The following is a 24,253-nucleotide window of genomic DNA, read 5'->3' as shown; positions in this document are numbered from 1 at the left end:
CTGCCTGGAGCATCCTCCCTGTGGGATGGATTCTCTGTTCGCTGTTTCTCGTCTGCACTGCTGCAATAATCTTTTCAGTCATCTGACTTCAGGCTTTGTACCTTCTAAAGCAGTGTTTTTTTGTTATTGAAACATTTTATTTTTATTCTTTTAATATTTATTAATTTTTAATTTATTATATTAACATGGATTCAAGTGTCCCACTGGATATAACACTCTCACCCTCACCCCTTTGTTCCCAATTGTACTCCCTTTGTCCCTCTCCCACTAACACCCTCTCACTTCTTTCTGGGATTTGCTGTCCTGTTATCTGTATCTATGTGTTATGTATATATAATTTCACTAATTCCTTTACCTTCTCTGATTCCATCCCCTCAGCCCTGTTCTCTCTGACTGCTGTCCCTCTGCTCCCTGTGACCTCGCCTCTGCCTCTATACTGTACCTCAGTTCACTTTGTTCATTAGATTCCACATATACGTGAAGTCATATGATATTTGTCTTTCCTGCATGGTTTATTTCACTTAACATAATAATCTCCAGGTCCATCCATACCATGGCAAAGGTAAGATTTTCTTCTTTTTCATGGCCACATAGTATTCCATTGTGTGTACCACTGCTTTCTAATTCACTAGTCCACTGATGGACACTTGAGCTGTTTCCAGATCTTGCAATAAATATGGGAATGCATATCTTCTTTTGAAACAGTGATTTGGTATTCTTACAATATATTCCTAAAAGTGGGATAGCTGGGTCAAAAGGCACTTCCATTTTTAATTCTTTTGAAGAAACTCCATACTGTTTTCCCCAGTGGCTGCACCAGTCTGCATTCCCACCAGCAGTGCAGGAGGGTTCCCTTTTCTCCACACCCTCGCCAGCACTTATTGTGTTTTGATTTGTTTATGAGTGCCATTCTGACAGGTGTGAGGTGATATCTCATGTGATTTTAATTTGCATTTCTCTGATGATTAATGACATTGATCATTTTTTTCATATGCCTATTGGCCATCTGTATGTCCTCTTTGGAGAAGTGTCTGTTCAGTCCTTTTGCCCATTTTTTAATTGGATTTTTTACCTTCCTGGTTTTGAGTTTCAAAAGTTCTGTATAAATTTTGGTTTTTAACCCCTTATCAGACATATAGGCAAATATGTTCTCCCATTGTGTGGGTTGTCTTTTTATTTTGTTAATTGTGTCTTTTGCTGTGGAACAGTTTTTCAGTTTGATATAGTCCCATTTGTTTACTTTGTCCTTTATTTCACTTGCCTGTAGAGATAAATCAGCAAAAATATTGCTATGAGAAATATTGCAGAGTTTACTGCTTATGTTTTCTTCCAAGAGGTTTATGGTTTTGCAATTTATATTTAGGTTTTTTATCCATTTTGAGTTTACTTTTGTGAATGGTGTAAGTTGGTGATTAAGTTCCCCCCCCTTTTTTTTGCATGTACTTGTCCAATTTTCCCAACAGCATTTATTAAAGAGACTGTCTTTACTCCATTGTATGCTCTTACCTCCTTTGTTAAATATCAATTGACATAAAGGTGTGGGTTTATTTCTGGGTTCTCTGTTCTGTTCCATTGATCTGTATATCTGTTCTTATGCCAGTATAATCTGTTTTGATTATGGTAGCCTTGGAGTATAAATTAATATCAGTAAGTGTGATACCTTCCACTTTGTTCTTTATTTCAGATTGCTAAGGCTATTTTTTTTTACTTTTTTTTAAAATTTTATTTATTCATTTTTAGAGAAGGGAGAGAGAGAGACAGAGAGAGAGAAGGGGGGAGGAGCTGGAAGCATCAACTCCCATATGTGCCTTGACCAGGCAAGCCCAGGGTTTCAAACCGGCGACCTCAGCATTTCCAGGTTGATGCTTTATCCACTGCACCACCACAGGTCAGGCTGCTAAGGCTATTTGTGTTCTTTTTTGGTTCCATATTAATTTTTTTGGAATATTTGCTCTATATCTTTGAAGTATGCCATTGCTAATTTAATAAGAATTGCATTGAATTTATAGATTGCTTTGGGTAATATAAACATTTTAATGTTGTTTATTCTTCCCATTCATGAACACAGTATATGCTTCCACTTGTTTCTTCCTTGATTTCTTTTTTCAATGTTTTCTAATTTTCCAAGTACAAGTGTTTTACCTCCTTTTTAAAATTATTCCAAGGTACATTATTTTTATTGTTGTTGCAATATTGAAAGGGACTGTTTCCTTGTTTCTCTTTCAGACAGTTTATTGTTGGTGTATAAAAATGCCACTAATTTCTGAATATTAATTTTATATCCTGCCACCTTGCCAAATTTATTTATCAGGTCTAGTACCTTTTTAACCATGACTTTAGGGTTTTCTATGTACAGTATCATGTCATCAGAAAATAATGATAATTTTACTTCTTCTTTTCCAATTTGTATGCCTTTTATTTCTTCTTATCTGATTGCTGTAGCTAGGACTTCCAGAACTGTGTTGAATAGAGTGGTAGAAGGGGGCACCCCTGCCTTGTTCCTGATCTTAAAGGGATTGCTTTTAATTTTTGTCCGTTGAGTATGATTTTGGCTGTAAGTTTGTCATAGATGGCCTTTATCATGTTGAGGCATGTTCCCTGTATTCCCACTTTGCTGAGGGTTTTGATCATAAATGGCTGCTAGATTTTATCAAATGCTTTTTCTGCATCTATTGATATAATCATATGATTTTTATCCTTCTTTTTGTTTATGTAATGAATCACTTTGATTGATTTGCAAATATTATACCAGCCTTGCCTCTCTGGCATAAATCCTACTTGATCATGATGAATGATTTTTTTGATGTATTGCTAGATCTGGTTTGCTAAACTTTTGTTGTAAATTTTAGCATCAGTGTTCATCAGAGATATTGGCCTTTAGTTTTCTTTCTTTGTATTGTCTTTACCTGGTTTTGGAATGAGGATAATTCTTGCCTCATAAAAGGAGCTTGGAAGATTTCTCCTTTTGAATTTTTTGAAATAGCTTGAGAAGGGAAGGTGTTAGTTCTTCTTGGAATGTTTGGTAAAATTTGTCTGTGAAGCCATCTGGTCCAAGACTTTTGTTTGCTGTGAGTTTTTTGATAACTGTTTCAATTTAATTTGTTTTAATTAGTCTGTTTAGGTTTTCTGTTTCTTCCAGATTGAGTTTTGGAAGATAGTATGCTTATAGAAATTCATCTAGTTCACCTAAGTTTTCTAATTTTTTGGCATATAGATCTTCATAGTATTTCTGCTATGTCAGTTGTTACTTCTACACTTTCATTTCTAATTTTATTTATTTAAATTCTCTTTTTTTTTTTGATGAGTTGGGTTAAAGGTTTGCCAATCTTGCTTACTTTTCCAAAGAACCACCTCTTGGCTTCATTGATCTTTTGTATTTTTTTTTTTTTAGGATGTATGCAATTTATTTCCATTCTGATCTTTATTATTTCCTCCTGTCTACTTCCTTTGGGCTTTACTTGTTATCCTTTTTCTAGTTCTTTTAGATGTAAGGTTAAATAGTTTATTTAAGCTTTTCTTGCTTCTTAAGGTATGCCTGTAATGCTATGAATTTTCCTCTCAAGATTGCTTTTGCTGCATCCCATAAATTTTGAGGTGTTTTATGTTCATTTTCATTTGTTTCAGGGAAATTATTTTTTTTGTGTGACTGAGCCAGAAAGAGACATAGAGAGAGACAGATAGAGACAGACAAACATGAAGGGAGAGCGATGACAAACATCAATTCTTTTTTGTGGTACCTTAGTTTTCATTGATTGCTTTCTTATATGTGCCTTGATTGGGGAGCTATAACAGACAGAGTGACCCTTTGTTCAAGCCATCAACCTTGGGCTCAAGCTTTTGAGCCTTACTAAAACCAGATGAGCTCGCACTCAAGCCACTGACCTTGGGGTTTCGAACATGGGCGTTCCACGTCCTAGTCTGATGCTCTATCCACTGTGCCACCGCCTGATCAGACTCAAGAAAGTTTTCGATTTCTTCCTTGATCTTGTTTTTAACACATTTGTTATTTAATAACATCTTGTTTATCCTCCAAGTGTTTAGCCTCCAAGTGTTTGAATGTTTTTCAGTATTTCTACTGTATTTGATTTCTAGTTTCATGCCATTGTGATCAGAGCAGACGCTTGATGTGATTTCAGTCTTTTTAAATTTATTGAGACTTGTTTTGTGCCCTAACATGTGGATTATCCTAGAGAATGTACCATGAGCACTTGAAAAAGAAATGTATATTCTGATGCTTTGGGGTGAAAGGTTCTGAAAATATCTATTAAATATAGTTGATCTAGTGTGTTATTTAAGGCTGTTGTTTCTTAGTTAATTTTCTGTCTGGAGAATCTATTCATTGATGTAAGTGGAATATTAAAATCCCCTACTATTATAGTATTGATGTAGATTTCACCCTTTATGTTCATCAAAATCTGTGTTATATATTTAAGTGCTCTTATATTAGGTGTATAAATATTTACAATAGTTATATTCTCCTGTTGGTTTGCTCGCTTTATCATTGTGTGGTGACCTTCTTTATCTCTTACTATAGCTTTTGTTTTAAAGGCTATTTTGTCAAATATAAGTATTGCTACCCAAGCTTTTTTTTTTTTTTAATTTCTATTTGCATGAAATACTTTTTTCCATCACTTCACTTTCATTCTATGTGTATCTTTAGTTCTGAGGTTGGTCTTTTGTAGACAGCATATGAACAGGTCTTGTTTTCTTATTCATGCAGCTACTTTATGTCTTTTGATTGGATCATTTAATCCATTTGCATTTAAGGTTAGTTTCAATGTGTACTTATTTATCGCCATTTTATTCTTTACATCTTTACATTCCTCTTTTTCTCTATTTCTTATTTTTTTCTTTGCTCTTTTTACAGCAGGCCCCTTAACATTTCTTTCTTTTTTTTTTAACAGAGACAGAGAAAAAGAGTCAGAGAGAGGGATAGATAGGGACAGACAGACAGGAGCAGAGAGAGATGAAAAGCATAAATCATTAGTTTTTCATTGTGACACCTTAGCTGTTCATTGATTGCTTTCTCATATGTGCCTATGTGCCTTGACCATGGGGCTACAGCACATCGAGTAACCCCTTGCTTGAGCCAGCGATCTTGGGTCCAAACTGGTGAGCTTTGCTCAAACCAGATGAGCCCACATTCAAGCTGGCAACCTTGGGGTCTCGAACCTGGGTCCTCCTCATCCCAGTCCGATGCTTTATCCATTGTGCCACTGCCTGGTTACGCCCCTTAAAATTTCTTGTAGTACTGGTTTAGCTGTAATGAATTCCTTGAGTCTTTTTTTTTTTTTTTGGTCTGGGAAGCTTTTTATTTCTCCTTCAATTTTAAACAATAAACTTGCGGAATAAAGTAGTCTTCATTGTAGGTTCTTGTTTTGTATCACTGAATATTTCTTGCCAATCTCTTCTGGCCTTAAGTGTTTCTGTTGAGAAGTCAAATGTCATACTTATGGGGGATCCTCTGTAGGTAACCTTGATCATATAGATTACACATAGTGAAATGTCTGTCTTGTTGGGTGTATTTATTCTCCATTGTGTCTGGTGTATGCTAGACCCCTTCTTTGGGCATGCTGCTTGTGTAGCTAGCTAAGCTAAGGTTGGTGCTCTCTTCCACCCACTACCAGTTTTGTTGGCTCTAGATCTTCTTGGGTTGGTGTCAGCTGTTGTTTGTAACCTTCTGTTGGCTACCTGTCTGCAGGTACTGCTCTGTTTGCTGTTTGTGTCTGTGTTTTCTGTGCCTGGGTAGTGTGGAAGTTGCCAACCTGTGTATAAGGATGAGCTTCCTCTTGCTTAAAGATAAAAGCAACTCCGTAAAATCCCCAAGCCCCATAAGATTTTTATTCACTTTTCAGCTGCTCCTCCTCCTCTTGTAGTTGCCTGGTCTTCTCACAGAGTCTTCTGTAGAAAGACTGTAGCATGGGCTCAAACTGGCCTCACACAACCAACCCTTCTACAGGTTGCATGCTTGGTGGTTTAGGGCAGCTGAGGTTGAGAATATAATGTTAATGGGACCCCTTACTTCAAGGGTTTCTTGGTCAGGTGCTTAGTTTGGGGAATGTGGCCCCTACTCCAGAGTATAATATCTGAGCTACTTCTGGGTACTCAAATTTTATTTCTCCCCAATAAGATGAGCAGCAAGTTCAGACTCAGTGTGGTCATCATTCCCCTCTGCAGAAGTTCTTACACCAAATGAAGGCTAGTCTCAGGGATGAAGACTGAGAGAGTCCTCTCCTGGGTCACCTGTGCCCTGCCAGAAGGTGGATAAGCCCCTCAATCAGATGTAACAATAAGTTCACAGGGACCTACACATTAAACATTCATGTTCCAAGTCTCTCTGCCTTTTCCTGGGAAATGCAGCCCAGCAGGGCAGGATATCCAGCATCCAAGGTGGCTGACAATGAAGCTCCAGCTTATCCAATGCACATGAGCCATTGTGCCAATGCTGATCACAGAGAGCAGAAATCACCTCAGCTGGGTCAGTTGTGAGGAGCCCTTCCTTAGGATACCACTCTAGTAAGGGTTGTTATGTCCTTAACTGATGCTCTCCACAGCTGGCCACTGGATGTGCCAGCCCTGGGCCTTTTTGTCAGAAACCCAGAGCAGACCAGTGGGAGACACTGCCCATTACTGGCCATTAGCAATCTTCTTGGTGCTACAAGCTATCCAGAGTTTGTGGTTGCCTCTGATTGGACCAGGTGCCTATGGATTATCAAACTGCACACTTAGGCTGGCTTTTACTCACTCTGAGCCTCAGGGAAGGTCTGCTTAAAAAGCCAAGGTTCCCTAAATCCTGGCTCCTGTATCCTCTTTCTGCTGGCTGCTTGTTGGGCTTGGCCACTGAAACATCTTCTGTTAGAGTGTAAAGTATGCAGCAATTAAGGGATTAAGAAGGGTGGTGGGTTTGGCTCAGCTCCTCAGCCCCAGCGGTCAGTCAGTATACTTTTTTCACAGACCTCAGTAGAGTGTGGCCTCTGAGACTCAGAGGTGTTATCTGCCTTCACTCTGGACAGTTTCTACTGAGTCACTTATGAGGCAGAATTATCAGTCTTAGACTCAGGAGTGTGTGGTGGAAAGCTTCGTCTTCAACACCATGAAACTAAGTCACTGATGTATCCCCTGCATCCTGGCCTCTCTGAATGACCCAGTCACCATGACTAGGGCAGGAGAGACTCCTAAGGAAAGAACAGTTGCTTTTTGCCATGATGGTGCCACTCAAAGGGGGACTGCTCCACCGAAGAAATATGGCGACTGCAGTATTAGAGAATGATTCAGCACAGGGGTTCCGGTGGCTGTCCCTCATAGTGTCTCTCTGGTCTTCCAACTTTACACTCTCCTCATGTAACTCTAGTCCTCTGAACTCTCCCTCCACCAGAGCCCCAGGTAAGTTGCTATGAACAACATTCTCTGTGAGGGCCCTTCAAGACTGAACCTGCATCTCTGAGAGCTCCATCTCTTTCTTGCAGACAGAAACCTGGCTCTTTTTACCTACAAATGCTGTGTAGGTACCTCTTCTAGGTTCTGGGGCTCTAGGCTGGGGACAAGGCCCAGAGGTGAGGATCCACGCCACTCAGGGCGACTCTCCCCACAGTGAGAGTCTTTCTAGACCATCAGCCAGTGCTTGCTCTTGGGAGCAAGCAGCTCTTTCGCATCTCTGCCCTTCCTAACAGTCTCATTGTGGCTTCTACTATGATCCTAGGTTATAGACTCCTCTTTGTTTAGTCCAAAGTTGGTTTTTTAAGATGATTGTTCTTAAATTAAGTTGTAATCCAATTTGGTCTTCGGAGTTGGCATTTAGAACATCCACCTACTCTGTTGCCATCTTGGAATCTCTAAACCAGTGTTTTTCAATTGCTAGTTCCACAGATCAGTTGGTCAAATTTTTTGTGCTGTTTTGGGAAGAAGTTATCAACCATTTTGATATTATATGAAGATCATAGACCCAATGATCTTTGGTAAATTTGCTTATGCTCTGGGTGATTTTTGCTTTAATAGTCTCCCAAAAAATTCTATTTTCTCTGGATACCAAGAGTAAAAATGTTGAAAACCAATTCTATATTTATTATCAAATGCAACCCAAGGTATATTTTGTTTGAAAAGTGTTAGTCAAATCTTTTCTACTTCAATATATTTTTGATAAATTAATAGGGACAAGTCCAAAACTTATAGTCAATTGTCAATATTTCTACTGTTATAGTTTTGCTGTTTTTTTAATCCAGATTTGTTCTGTTGATTTAAAAGCATTGATTTTCCTTAAACTAATATAAATATTACATATAAATGTTATATATATATAATATATAGTCTATGTAATCTCAGTTCTGCTATAATGTTATGACAAGGTGTGTGGTTCCTAAAAATCACTGTATTACAAAATTTTGCAATTAAAATTGCAAGGCTCATTGGAAAAATAGGATTAACATGAAGTTCTTAACTGCTGTGTGAGTATTCTTATTTTCCCATAAGCCCTGTACTTTTAGTGCATGATTTGTATAGTACCATTATTTTTATGAACACATGAATTGGGATAATATTTCCAAAGAAGCATTATAGCAAAAACTCTTGGATATGTGTATAATATATTTAACCTCAGAAAAAAACTTTCTTTTTCCCACCCAAAGGTTCCAAATATAACATGCTTATTCATCCATTAATCTCTTTTGTTGAAATAATCATCATAGTTTTTGGTGAACATTAAGATTACTATTTTCTTATAACTAGAGCATAGATGGCCAAAAAATATATATAGTATCATTAAAGTCGAATGACCCAAATGATCCTCTTTAGATTTATTACCAAGTAAATAATATTTTATTATTCCATAGGAACTCTGAAAAACAAGGAAATAGAAAAGAAAGTTTCTGCCTCGCCGGGCAGTGGTGCAGTGGGTGCAGCGTCAGACTGGGATGTGGAGGACCCAGGTTTGAGACCCCGAGGTTGCCAGCTTGAGTGTGGGCTCATCTGGTTTGAGCAAAGCTCACCAGCTTGGACCCAAGGTCACTGGCTAGAGCAAGGGGTTATCGGTGTGCTGAAGCCCCACAGTCAAGGCATATATGAGAAAGCAATCAATGAACAATGAAAGTGCCATGATGAAAAACTGATGATTGATGCTTTTTATCTCTCTGCATTCCTGTCTTTCTGTCCCTATCTATCCCTCTCTCTGAATCTTGCTCTGTCTTTGTAAAAAATAATAATAATAAAAATAAAATAAAATAAAAAAAGAAAAGAAAAGAAAATTTCAAAAAATATGGATTGTCAATGGTCAGTCCTTACTTTACACATAGCGTTCTCTTAAGATAGATATAATGTTATGCCATTAGCTGAGCTTAAAGTTATACATGGATCTTGCATCTAAGCATATTTAGAATAAATTTAGCTTAAATGTAATACTCTTTGTTTTACAGTCTCACAAAGAAGATGAAAAAATGAGGAAAAAAGTATTAATGTAGAAGAAATGACCAAGTCATAACATTAACTTGGAAAGCTTAAATTCCATAGAACAAGAGAGAAAAATTACCCATGTCAACTCTCAAAGTTTCGGTAACAAGAATAAATAGAATTTGTTTAGTTATACTTTTGCATCTCTTTTTCCTAAAAAGAAAGATATTTGTTTAGAAAAAGTTTTGTGAGAAAAGATAAGATTCTAACCAATGGTAAGATATAAAGCAACAGGAACTGTCAGACATTGCTGGTTGGTGTATAAAATGGTACAACCACTTTGGAAAAATAACTAGTAACTTACATAAGATAAATATATAACTACCAATTCTACTTTTAGGTTTATATCTAAAAAATATATGTACAAAAAAAAAGGTTTATATAAGAATATTCATAGCATCTTATTCATAGTAACCAAAAACTAAAACTAACCAAAATCTAATTATATGGGAACATGGGTAACAATTACAGTTTATTCTTGTTACAGATCACTCATCAAGAATAAAGAGAAATGAATGACACAAAGCAACATGAAATAATATAGTAAATATTATTTTGAGCAAAATAAACCAGACATAAGAGGGGGCATACCCTATGGTTACATTTATGCAAAGTCAAAAAACAGGTAAAAGCAATCTATGGTGGTAGAAATTAAAGCAGTGGTTGCCTCTGTTAAATGACAATAAACTAGTTTGACCCAGCAATCTATTATACAATGTAAGTATGCGATACGAGGTAGAGAAAAGAGTCTACAGATTCATGAGAAGTTGAAAGCATCAAAAGTGGTCAGAAATGATCTTTCCAACAAAAACTCAAGTCAAGTGGTGGGGCAGAAATAACATCTGGATCAAAAAAGAAAGGTGGCTACCTTTAGATAAAGTAGTTAAGGTATCTTTTAAAATTATCTGGGTGCTCTATATTTAATCTATGTATTTCTGGGTAATTAAGGAAAGCCTTTGGATAACTTACCTCAGTAGTCTCAGAAAAGCAAGAAGTAGATAAGTTACATGACTAAAGAGACAAGTATTTGAATGTCAAGAATCTGTACTCCAGAGGTAATGCAGTTGTAGTAGAATGATACCTCTTGTTTTTAGCTATCATAAATGAAATAGAAGGCATGTAACAGATCAGGGATTTGGTAGAGTAGTGAAAAGGTCTTGCCAACTTCATATGCTAGCTACAGACATAATATGGTAATATATTATTTTAATTAAATTTGTTAATAGAAATTTATGCCACAATCATCACAAGGTAGAATAAGTGACAAAAGAAAACTGATTTATTATAATAAACATTTTCAAGAATACTATATGCAAGACAAAGTAAAATATTAATAAAATTTCTTCCCTAATAAAATTATGGAACAATAAACCTATTGGGAAATATTTACAACATATATTACAGACAATATGTTAATATCTTTAATCTACAAAGAATTATTAAAATTCAGTAAGAAAAATATGAACACTTAGATAGAGCAATGGGTTAAGGTAATTGATTAGTAATTCAGAGAAACAGAAATATAAAAAGCCAATAAGTATACAAAAATATTCAAACTAATTATTAAATAAATGATGAATAAAAATTAAAAGACCAATATTATTCTGCTTTTATTCCTTGAAATGAGATTTATAAAATTATCAAGCACCTATTTAATATACTTTTATACAAACATTAAATATTTTTGTTTTAGAAAATTATTTGATGTCATGGGAAAATGTTTGTGATATATTTTGAAAGAGACGAGGTTTTTAAATGTTAAGTGCAATATGATCCAAATTTTTAATTTTAAAAAGTGAAAGTGTTCATGGAAAAAATGGAAAGGATATAGGGAAAATAATGTAACAAAAAATATTTTTGAATTGAAAGTAATGTCAAGATTATTTGCATCAATTTCCAATGATCTCTTTTGCTTTATTTCGAAACTATTGTTAAAACATATAAGATCAGTAATCTAAAATATTTTAGATAAGAATAGGTAGCACAGATTTTACATATGAAATCATATGATTGTCCCTACTTAATTTTCCAGAGTATTTTTAAGAAAAATAAATACTATATGCTTCCTCTTTAGCCTTTGGTTGAGTTATGGGCTGAATTGTACTCCCTCACAATTTATTATGTAAAATCCATGTCCCTCAATACCTTAGAATGTGACTGTTCTCAAACATAAGGTTTTTAAAGGTTTGATTAAGTTTAAATAAGGGTATTAGAGTGGATATCTAACCCGCTATGACTGGTTAGATATCTTTATAAAACAGAGACACTAGAGGTGTGTGTACAGAGAGAAACAATCATCTGAAGAGACAGCCAGAGGACAACATTCTGTAAGCCAAGGAGAGAGGTCTCAAAGCTCCATAAATGTGAGAAATTAAATTTCTTTTGTTTAAGCTACCAAGTCTGTGGCATATTTTCATGGCAACCCTATAAAAGTAATATAGGTGATACATCCATATATGATATATACAATGATAGAATATAGTTCATCTTTTGAGATTGGAGATTAAAAGCAAGTGCCTTCTGGATCCTTCAATTGGGAAGAGAAATCCAGAGGTCTTCTGAGGATGACAATTGTTTCTTCTGAAAGCAGGTTAAGTAACATTTAGAAAAAATATATGTAATTCTAAGTATAGAGACCTAATTTTTTATAACATTTCTTACACAGATGCCATCTTTTAGAAATTAATAAGAACTTTACTAGTAAAACAAACATTCTTATAAATGATTAAATTTTAAACAAATAGCAATTCTTACCAAAGTCTTGAGCCCTTTAACTAAATGAACAAAAGAAAAGCTAGTTTGAAACAGATAACTAAAAGTTTTAAAGTCAATACAAAGTTGTTTTGTCTAACTCGGCAATGTCTTTTTAAAATAAAAATATCTAAATTGGGAAAAGAGAAAGTGAGGAATTATTTGTAAGTTTCTCAGAAGTCATCTGTGTCTAGAAAACCAGTATTCTTACTTGTTATTGAAAATCCCAGAGAAAATTCTAAATCTTGTGCTCATTGCAAATTCAGAAACATATTAGGCATTTCTTTTTAATTGTGACCTAGTAATATCAAAAAACTTCAAAATTACAACATGTTTTTACTGAACATCTACTGTGCAACAGGTATCTCACAGGGTGCTCTGTAAATCAAGACAAAGATAGCATAATTCCTGAATTTATCCCTGAAACAAATCAAATACAACTTCTTTAAAAGAAATTGGGTTACTGAGTCTCTTAATGTTTTCATCTCTTGTCTTAACCTGTGGGTACTACAAAAAAATCTGATTTTATCAGTAAACAGTAAGGAGGTAAGAAGCTAATGAAGTTTCAGAGCTATTTAAAAATATGCATCTAAATCATACTGATACTACATTTTTTACTTTTTACCCTGGTAATCCAAGGTATTAGAATTTGTTTCTTCACTCAGTAATCATCTACTGAGCTTCATCTCTGTGGTCAGGCACCATGCTGGGCAAGGGGATACCTTATAGGACTTAATGGAGCTTATAGTCCAAAGTTAAAAGAAAAAGAAATAAATGGCAACATGACAAATTCAAATCATCATCTATATGTGCATAGAAAATAATATCCCAGCCCTGGCTAGTTGGCTCAGTGGTAAAGCATCGGCCCAGCCTGTGGATGACCTGGCTTTGATTTCCAGCCAGGGCACACAGGAGAAGTGCCTATCTTCCCCCTCTCCTTTCTCTCTATCTCTCTCTTCCTCTCCTGCAGCGAAGGCTCCATTGGAGCAAAGTTGACCCAGGCACTAAAGATGGCCCATGGCCTCTGCTTTAGGTGCTAGAATGGCTCCTGTTGCAATGGTACAATGCCCCAGATGGGCAGAGCATCACTCCCTAGTGGGCATGTGGGGTGGATCCCGGTCAGGCACATGTGAGAGTCTGTCTCTCCGTCTCCCCACTACACACTCCAGAAAAATACAAAAATAGTAGTAATAACAATATCCAAGTCCTGGCCAGTTGGCTCAGTGCTAGAACATCGGCCTGGCATGTGGATGTCCTGGATTCGATTCTCAGTCAGGGCACACAGGAGAAGCACCCATTTTCTTTACCCCTCCCTCTCTTGCTTCTTTCTCTTCTCTTCCCCTCCTCCAGCCATGGCTCAATTAGAATGAGTTGGCCTGGAGTGCTGAAGATGGCTCCATGGCCTCAGCCTCAGGGCTAAAATAAATGGCTTCTGTTACAGCAGAGCAAGGGCTCCAGATGGGCAGAACATCACCCTCTAGTAGATTTATCAGGTGAATCCCAGTCAGGGCACATGCGGGAGTCTACCTTCCCTCCTTTCATTAAATTAAAAAAAATATCTAAATAATATAATATATAAATAAAAATATCTAAAAAAAAATAAAAATATCTTGCCCTTTAAAAATTTAAATTTTTACAACTTGATTATGATATCTAACTATATTTTTGAACTATATTCCATGGCCGTGATGGCGAACCTTTTTATAAAAACCGCCCACATTTGCAGTGCTGGTCAACTTGGTCCCTCCTGTCCACTAGTGGGAGTTCCAGCTTTCATGGTGGGCAGTAGCGGAGCAACCAAACCAAACCAAACGGCGCCCACCATGAAAGCTAGACCACCCACTAGTGGGGCAGGAGGGACCAGGTTGACCAGCACTGCAAAAGTGGGCAGTTTTTATAAAAAGTTTCACCATCACAGTTCTATGGAAATAAATGACTTATTTAAAAAATATTAGTAGTTGTAATCAGAACTGTTAATTCAACCAGCTGTTAGGTAATGAAATTATTCACAACTATTCATTCCCTCTGCTGTAAAAAAGTTGTGCATTCCCCACCCAATTATCAGGGTTAGCCATATGACTTGCTTTGGTCAATATAATGTGAGTTGATATTATATATAAAATGTCCTAGGAGAGGCTTTAAATGTGATTAAAAATTGGCTCTGCCTCTTGCCAATACCCTTGCCATGAGAATAATGAGTATAAAAAATAAGCTCTGCTCTTTCAGTTAATGTGTGAAAATTAGAAACCTAAGCAGCAGAGTGAAACAGAATGGCTGCTGATTTACAGCCAACATATAACATGAACAAGGAATAAATGTTTACTCTTATAAGCCTCTGCATTTGGGAGGTATCTATCACTACAGTAAAGCTGATGAATACCTGACTTTTACTTAAGTTTCACTTGACATAAACCGTAGTGTTGTTTTACAAGTCAACATGATATGATAAAGGTAAAGAGTAAAGAAAGCCTCATTCTTTTTTTCCGAAAAGACTGGCAGACCAAAAATAAAAAAAAAGAAATTTAAAATACTTATGTGATCCATGTTAATCAATATCTTTGAATAAAATTACTAATGGGATAGATAATTACTTAATACCTTTTTAGCTTTCCAAATTAAATCAACTTATCTTTTTTTCTTTAAAAGTTTATTATTTTGATGTTCTGTAATAAATGATGAATGTCTAGTTTCAGATGTTTAATTTTACTAATTTAATATTTAATGTACCTTTAATAAATAATTTTACATCCATTATAGGAAACCTATAAGTACATTTTATTACAACAGAGTTTCTCAGTGTATGATTGAAAGGCCAATTACATAGGAATCACTGGAGATGTTTATGAAAAATGCAATTTCACAGCCACCCTACCCTCCGACTTGTTAAATCAGAATCTGGCAGTGAGTAGGCAGAAACATACATATTTAAGAAGCTCTTTAGTATTTTTGAGACAAACTAGAGTTTGAAAATGACTGTTTTAATTTCCCTGTTATTGTTCAAATCAGTATTAGTGAATTCAATTATCTCCTGACTTCAACCTAAGTGAAGTTTCATTTTTTTTTATTTTTGGCTATAAAATATCATAAAAGTTGAGTCAACACACAAAATGGCGTTGTAAAAGTTCTATAGATAGAAATTGTGTGGCTTGTAATAATAAATAATCTCTCAAGGGGTTAAAGAATGAACAGTTCTGGGAAGCTTGTGATGTAGGGAAAACATGAAAATTTTTTACTGGTTTGTGGAAAACTGGAACCATTAAATTATTTATATGTACACAAAAAGTCTTACTCATTTTAATGACCTAGCAAAAGTGCACTGTGAGCCCTGGTAAATTAAGTCCTCATTTCCTGAAAGTGCCTTCTTGTTAATTTATGAGGTATTTTTTTAATAGTTAATATAAATCATTCTTCAAATATACTGCCCTCCTAAATTATAGTCAAGTATTTGGACTTGCATAATTATGAAATTAAAAAGGACCTTAGAGATCATCCAGTTCAACAATATCATGTAATAAATAAACAAACTGAGATTTGAAAAGAGTATGTAATAGGTTAGCTGTAGATTAACTACCAAATTCTCCATCACAGTCTATATAATTCTGATAATATTTTAAACAAGGCACTAGATATGAAAGTCTGAAATCTCTAGACAAGTGTTTTAAAAGGCTTTATTTCTCTCAATAAAATTAGGAAACTAAATTTATTCAACGAACAAGTATTGAGCTTCTAATGTGTCCAGGAACTTTGTTAATCCCTTGCCATGCAGAAATAAAAGATAGTTCCTGCCTTCTGAAAACACATGGTTGGCTTCTGCTACAATACTCTAATTTCTGTATTAATTTTCTTATGATATTCTCTGTGTTCATGTCTATATTCAAATAGTTTGCTTTTTATAAAAACACCAGTCTAACTGATTTGCAACTTCAGAAATTCTTTGGACTCTGTACATAAAGGGCAAGGGGAGACCACAGAAAGAAGCTTACCACTACAGATTGGTAGGTGGCAGTTTTAATAAGCAAAAGAACTCCTACAAAGGAGTCTTTTCTTGGGCAGCCACAAGACAAGTAGATATCCACACCCATTGACCAAAAATTTTAAAGTTTTTTTAGAGATTTTAATGAGGTTTGGTCAACTATCCAGTCCAGCTGATCTCAAAAACACATTTTTATCTCAAGACTGTGTCCTTAATACACTCCTCACCTGGTAGTGGTGATCAGAACCTATAATCCAAGAACAAGGGATAGGGTAAGGAGTCTCTGATTTCCTGGGTTCAGTTCACAGGTCAATGGACTGTCATGTCCTCATAATGACCTTCTCCAAGGGAGGCCCACCCTACTTCAGTATGACCTCACCTTAATTAACTATATCTGCAATGAGTCTATTACCAAATAAGGTCACATTGTCAGGTGCCGGGAGTCAAGACTTCAACATATAAATTTAAGGGATATTTTAACTCATTATAATCAACCCTTTTGCCCTCGAGACCTCATCTCATTCTTACATGCAAAATATGTTCACCATATTCCTGTATCCCACCAAAATTTAACCCATTCTGGGTTAAATGGGTATGGGTGAGACATAGAGTATGATTCATCCTGGGTTAAAACTTCTCTCCATCTATGAATTTGTAAAACCAGAGAACAAGTTTCCTATTCCCAAAATGCTGTGGCAGAAAAGGCACAGGGCAGATCTTCTCATTCTAAAAGACAAAAGTTGTCACAGATTCCACAGCAATTCCAAAAACTTCCAGGATAAATGTCATTAGATTTTAAGACTTCAGAATAATTCTTTTTGGCTTGATGTTTTGTCCTCTGGACTCACTAGGGTTATAGTTTGACATCCTTGGTGCTGAACACAGACCTCATTTCCTCAGTCCTGGGTCACAGCCCTATACCCTCAAACCAAAGAGAAGCTAGCTTCTGTACCACTGTTGAGGTATTTCTTCTTTTCATTAAAGGGTAATACAATTTTCAGCTGAATATCTCAATAGACTCATTTCCTTCCTATAGAATCCCAGAAGTCCAACAACTCTCTTTCATTTTCTCTCATCTCTGTCCCCTTCAGTCCAAGCTGGAAACATTTCTTTTTGATGGTTATTGAATATACAAATTATATCCATCTCTTCAGCATATAATTGTCCAGTGCACCCTAGTGTTCTTTCAACAGCACGCTTTCTCATTTTTTTTTTTTTTTTTGTAATATACTCTGGCTTGAATTTTTCAAATGTTCATGTTCTGGTTTCTTCTAGATTAATATTTCCTTTCCATTCTGTTTCTTTCTTCTTGCATTTTACTGAGTAGCAAGGAGTAATGATACAATACCTTTAACATTTGCTTAGAAATCTCATCAGCTAAATGTCTAAGGCCATCATTTACAAGGTCTAGTTTTGATACAACAAAACAAAATTTATCCAAGTTTTCTACCATTTTATAATACCTATTGCACTTCCTCCAGTTTCCTATAACTTGTTCCTCATTTCTCTCTGAAATTTCACCAAAAGCATCTTTATCATTCATATTTTTAGCAATATTCTGTTGATGAAGATATAGATATTCTGAAAGATGATATGGGATTTCTCTACAAATCTCTTTTCTTTCTGAGTTGTCACATGATTTTCCTTTAACATCCATATTTCTATCAATAGTGTTTTTGAGGCAATGTAAGTGTTTATCAAGAATCTCAAATCTCTTCTCTTCTTTATGAATCACCCAATTCCAAAGCCACATCCACATTTTAGCTCTTTGTTACAGCAGCACACTATTTCAGTAACAAATTCACTACCAAACTCTAAAGTAACATAGTGATTATTTAGAAAAATAATCGTCTCACTGTTCTGGATTTTAAATGTCTGAGAGATCAAGGTGTTGGTGGAGTTGGTTCTTTCTGAGGGCTCTGCCAGATAAAGCTGTTCCATGCTGCTCTCCTAGCTTCTGTGGTTTCCTGATATTTTTGGCATTCCTGAGTTTATATCAGCATATCCTCAGCCTCTGCTTTTAGCTTCATATGGTGTTCTCCTTGTGAACATGTCTTTATTCAAATTTCCTCTTTTTAAATAAGGAAACTACTCAGATTGGATTAGGGACCCACCCTAGTATAGTATGACTTCATTTTAAGTAATGATTTCAATAATGATACTTTTATCAAATAACAGTATATATACACACAAAATGTACATTCTAGCATATTAATTGTAGTATGTAACTAAAATGACTTAATATCTATTCATTGGGATTAGTTACATAAATTATGACACATCCTTCCAAAGCCATAGTATGTAGTCATTAAAAAATCATTCAATTATTCATTCATCAAATATTTATTGAATAGCAGGCATATTACTAGTTGCTGGGGTTAGAATAATGCACAAAGCTGACTATATATTTATTCTTATAGATCTGCTGTCTATATAGGAAGTAAATTAAACAGAAAACAAACTAATATAAATGTGTAATGGGCAATAACAATTTGGTGAAAATAAACAAGAGTTTGAGAGAGGTTAACAAAAAGACTAAGATCCAAACTTATTTATATGCAGGTCTTAACTTCTTCCCAAGTAGACTCGTGTCAAGGATTCAATCATGTGGCATATTCATATTCAAGACATGTTTAATATGTGCTGAAATCAACTGAACTTTTTATTCTCTTTCTTTGAGCCTAGACAGCAGAGCACACATGCCAGTCAAAAATGTTTTTCCAACCTGACGTGTGGTAGCGCAGAGGATAAAGCGTCGACCTGGAAATGCTGAGGTTGCCGGTTCGAAACCCTGGGCTTGCCTGGTCAAGGCACATAAGGAGTTGATGCTTCCTGCTCCTCCCCCTTCTCTCTCTCTCTGTCTCTCCCTCTCTTCTCTCTCTCTCCTTCTCTCTCTCCTTTCTAAATGAATAAATAAAATAAAAATAAAATTAAAAAAATTGCAGTTCTAAAAAAAAAATGTTTTTCCAAAGGGCAGAGAATTCAGAGTCTCTGTCCTGAAATAACAAAGGTATCAATCACCAGCACTCTGCCAGAATATTCAGAGTATATGTCTTCTGCTCTAGTGCAGCTCTCTCTGGATTATGACATTGACAATCTGCTCAGACTCTTTACTTTGTTTCTCCCTCTATATTGATCTCTGATTACTTGCAGGGCATCTCCTACTAGAACACTGAAATATATAAAATTGCTGATATCTAACCATTTTTGACCAATTAAAATGACAACTTGGCATGTACAATTTAATATACAAAATTCCTCCATTACTTTTTGGCATACCAAGACAAATGCCCTCCGCCTATGCATCCCACACTGCTGATGCTATAAAGGAGACATGAACTGACATCAGTAATGGACTGCAGTTACAACTCTTATACATCTACATACAGTATTTTTCCTAAAGTCTGACAGAATAACACATTGGAATTTTATCCTTTATTTTCATCATATTATTTATCTATATGACCATATCAAAGTCAAATAAGATAGGAGGAATAGGTATTCAATTGAATATTATTCAATAAATTTCTACTTCTTTCTGTCATTTTCTGGAGAGAAACTAGGTTCTTGAATTTAAAAGATATTTGCCATGGCTTCTGTATCAATCTAGAAAATAAAGGGGTGTTTATCAAATTTGTTTTTGCACAAATTGCCATATTTATCGAGACTACAGTATAGCTTAGCCACTATTGTTACAAATGTCAAAGTCTGACAGGTTCAAATACCTAAGTATGTTTGAGTCAGTGTCCTCCATTTTTGAAAGTGTAGGAAAGTAAAAATAATTTTTCTCTTACCTTTCTAAAATCTTCTGGCTGGAATAATAAACAAAAAAACATGAAATAAAAAAAATTTAGTCAGTGTCTTCACCTGTTATGTAAGTGTAAGAACTGAACCTTCCTCACAGCATTATCAAGGTAATTGAGATAATACATGTAAAATGTACTTGATACAGACAGACACATATTAAATGTTCAACTAAAAGCGGTTTTTATAACCTTTTAAAAAACAGGCGTTTGTTCTTTTAACCGAATTCCTTAATCATGAGATGGAACCTGACACCAGAATTGCAAAATAAGCAACCCTTTGCCATTTGGGTGGGAAAAGGCAGAGTAAATGTCTTGTTCTAGAGTCTCCATGAAGGTGTCCACTGATTAGCATTTGGCTAACACTTCCCCTTGCCCTTTAATCCCAGTGGTTTACATAGACATTTGAAGTAGAGGGTGAATGATATGGCAGAAGACAGTTCCCCTCCTCCCTCTAAGTTATATTTAGGGATCATTATTTTTTTCTGTGTAGATAAGAAATACTTAGCATTATTTTTAGTGGATTATATATCACAGTTTATAAACTGAATTTGTAAGATTAAAAAAATGCATTCACCCTTAGCTGAACTTGAAAATAAAGAGTGACCCTGACTGGTTGGCTCAGTGGTACAACGTTGGTGTGTGGATGTCCCAGGTTTGATATCAGGTCAGGGCACACAGGAGAAACAAGCACCCTGACTCTTTAGTCTCCCTCCTACCCATTTTCTCTTAACCTCTTTATTCCTATCCCTTAGCCATGGCTCCATGGCCTTGCCTCAGGCACTAAAATAGCTTGGTTGCTGAGCAATGGAGCAACGGCCCCAGATGGGCAGAGCATCATCTAGTTGGGGGCTTGCCAGGTGGATCCCAGTTGGGGAACATACAAGAGTCTATATTTCTGCCTTCCTATTTCTCACTTAAAAAAATAAAACAAAAAAAGTAAGAAAATAAAGAGTGTATGTATTCAGCCACTTTGCTTGGGCATACCATAGTTACAAGGTACTTTTCCTGACCCATTGCTAAAGTTGCTGCTCAGTATCATGGGGCAGAATTTTGGACTTAGATCATACTCAGCTAAGGTGAAGTAGATGGTTAGCAGCTTTCTTAAGAACTATTGATCAGCAGCTAAAAGAAGGTGAACCAACATAGCAAATCAAAGGACAAAACTTAACATTTTCTATGCAAGAATTTAAGATGAGACCCTGATTGGGTAACTCAGTGGATAAAGAGTTGACCCTGCACACCAGAGGTCATAAATTCAATCCCCAGTCAGGGCAGGTGCAAGAAGCAATCAGTGACTGCACAACTAAATGGAACAACTAAGTTGAACAATGAATTGATGCTTCTTTCTCTCTCTCTACTCTTTTCTCTCTCTCTCTCTCTCTCTCTCTCTCTCTCTCTCTCTCTCTCTTTCTCTCTCTCCCTTCCTCCCTCCCCCCCTCCCTCCATCTCTCAAATCAATGGAAAAACAAAAAAGTGAATACAAGATGTGAATCTCTAAGCCAGGTCAGCACAAAATATCCTCTGAACTCTGGAATGACTGCTTTCTAGAATCCTAAGGGCAAGCATAGCCAAAGGTATCTGTAGCTGACAAGGGTCCATCAATCAAGGGGTGTTAAATGCCCACTTTGGGCACCAGAATGTTATCATTTTAGAAACCTGTTTCTTAATATTTGATCAACTTTTTCTTAAAGACAGGAAGAAATACATTTGCCTGAGTTCAAATCTTATCAAGATTCTGCTTTTTTTCTTTCAAATAATTCTGAAATTATTCCCCCACCCTGACAGCAAGTTAGTATAGCTCAATAGAAAAGATCCCATATTGCAGGCATTAGATTTCAACTTTGCACTTACAAGGCTTTTGACATTGGACAAATTGCCTTGGTTTAAAAACTGGTAAAGTGAATATAATAAGAATATTTATTTGACAAAGTACAGGGCTCATATAATTCTGCTTAATAGGTGTTAGTTCTTTTCATTATTTTTAACTTTTTTTACTTGATCCCATCCAGATTTTTTCATCTAGCAACCATTTCTGCATAATTCCGTGTCCTTTTCTGACTTTTCCTGCAGGCTATGCTGATTAAAGTCAGCAAAGAAATCTATCCTTGTGTACAATTGCTCAAATGTCAGGATTTTCATTAACTCTTTCCACCACCCTGGCCATTTATGTCTTCATTATCTATTACACAAATTCATGTAGTGGTGATGATTTGCTCATCTCCAATCAACACGCTGAAAAAAAATAAAATGAAAGTCTGCTCTTGTCCAGAAAAAGCTTTTCTTTCTGTGGACTCCAGGTTCAATGGAAAAAGAAGTTTTCAAGTATGCCCTTTCTTTGGCTACATGCCCCCCCCCCACCAAAGCATTGAGCCATTTACTAAATTTAAAGCAACTTCATGGTGCTCATTTCAGCAGCATATATACTATAATTGGAATGATTCAGAGATGATTAGCATGGCCTCTGTACAAAGATGGCACACCAATGCATGAAGCACTTCATAATTTTGAAACAAATCCTTTCATATATTTTTGTGAGAGTAAAAGTTGTAAAACTCTATAATGGTAATTCCAGCAATATCTTCCAAAATTGTATATGCTCACCTTGATCTAGCAATCCCTGGTATAATAATTTATCCTTCAGATTTACTTTCATAAGTTTGAAATTATGTACTTACAAGCTTTGTCATCAGGAATTGTTGTGATTGCAAAGAATTAGAGAAATATAAGTTTATTGAGTAAGAACTTATTTTAAAAACTTTGTTACATCTATACAATAGATTATAGTAAAAAATATAAGAAACGAGACTGTTCTCTATATATTGATGTAGAAAGATATCCAAAATAGACAACAGAAGTACTGCTTTAAGAAAAAACTTTATAGACAAAGACAGCAGTATGGTTATTATCAGAAGAAAAGGGGGGGAGGAATGGGAAGATATAGATGAGGGTAAAAGAAGGTTAAATGGTGATGGAAGGTGACTTGAATTGAGGTGGTGAACACATAATACAATATACAGATAATGTATAATAGAATTGTACACCTGAAACCTAAATAATTTTATTGAATCACTCTCACCCCAATAAATTAAATAATTTTTAGTGTTGCTTAATGGAATGGAACAGGTATACCTTAGGTTAAGTTTTATATTTAAAAAAGAAGACATTAATGTATATTCACACTTGCTTTATTTTCATTAAAAAAAACAAAATAAGTCAATAAAATGATTACTTATATCATGGATAGAAAATTATGGCTAACAAGCATTGTTACTTATTTGTATAAATAAAGTTTTATTGGAATGAAACCATATCATTGTTTTTGTATTACCTATGGCTGTTCTTCTACTACAATTTCACAACTGAGTAATAACAACAGAGACCACATGTCTTGCAAGCCTAAAGTATTTATTACTTGGTCCTTCACAAAAAAAGAAAAAAAAAAGAAGTGCTAATTTTTTATGTATAGAATAGGGACACGCATACGGACAGGGAAGGAAGAAAGAGTTCTCAATAAATATACTTTTAAATATGGTTTTGGTTTTTGAGCTTATGAATGAATGTATTATTATTATTTTTGTTGTGGAAGAGACAGAGAGAGACAGAGAGACAGGAAGAGAGAGATGAGAAACATCAATTCTTCATTGTGGCACCTTAGTTGTTCATTGGTTACTTTCTCATATGTGCCTTGACTGGGGGGCTCCAGCAGAATGAGTGATCCCTTGCTCAAGCCAGTGACCTTGAGCTCAAGCTGGTGAGCCTTGCTCAAATCAGATGAACCTATACTTAAGGCAGCGACCTTGGAGTTTCAAACCTAGGTCCTCTGTGTTTCAGTCTGACGCTCTATCAATTGCACCACTGCTTGGTCAGGTTGTATTATTTTTTTTATAAAAATAAAATAAGTACAAAATCAATGAAATCTGCTTTATATCTTCTGGGTGAGAATCAGACAGTAATAAATCTAGAGGAGGACTTTGTTTCTGCTTGGAGTAACCCTTTATATTTCTTAACAAATATTTATGAAATTAAAAGAATCAACTTATATAATTGATTTTAAAACAAAAAAAATTACATATTGTTACTTCTTGTGTTACACTCAGAAATCACCCACATAAACAGTAGCTTGCAGTGCTCCTTCCTGGCTACTTCACATAACTATATGAAGTCTACAAAGTGCCAGACAGAGTGTTAGACAAATAATGAAAATTGTAATTGTTGATATTATGATTAGATCCTTTATTATAATATATATTGAGCTCTTATTATATAGCAAGTACTGGTTTTAGTG

The 24,253-nt window shown here is 35.5% G+C and overlaps 1 non-coding gene across 1 annotated transcript; it reads left to right on the top strand.

Moving 5' to 3' along the window:
* The first annotated feature begins 22,367 nt into the window (after positions 1–22,367).
* On the top strand, positions 22,368–22,474 carry LOC136317966 (U6 spliceosomal RNA). Its single transcript, XR_010727954.1, has one exon. It is a non-coding gene; the product is annotated as a U6 spliceosomal RNA (small nuclear RNA).
* Positions 22,475–24,253: the final 1,779 nt, after the last annotated feature.

This window comes from Saccopteryx bilineata, chromosome X, assembly GCF_036850765.1.
Source record: "Saccopteryx bilineata isolate mSacBil1 chromosome X, mSacBil1_pri_phased_curated, whole genome shotgun sequence".
Lineage (NCBI taxonomy): Eukaryota > Metazoa > Chordata > Mammalia > Chiroptera > Emballonuridae > Saccopteryx > Saccopteryx bilineata.
The sequence above is the reverse complement of the archived record's forward strand: the minus strand, read 5'-3'. Positions and strand labels throughout refer to the sequence as shown.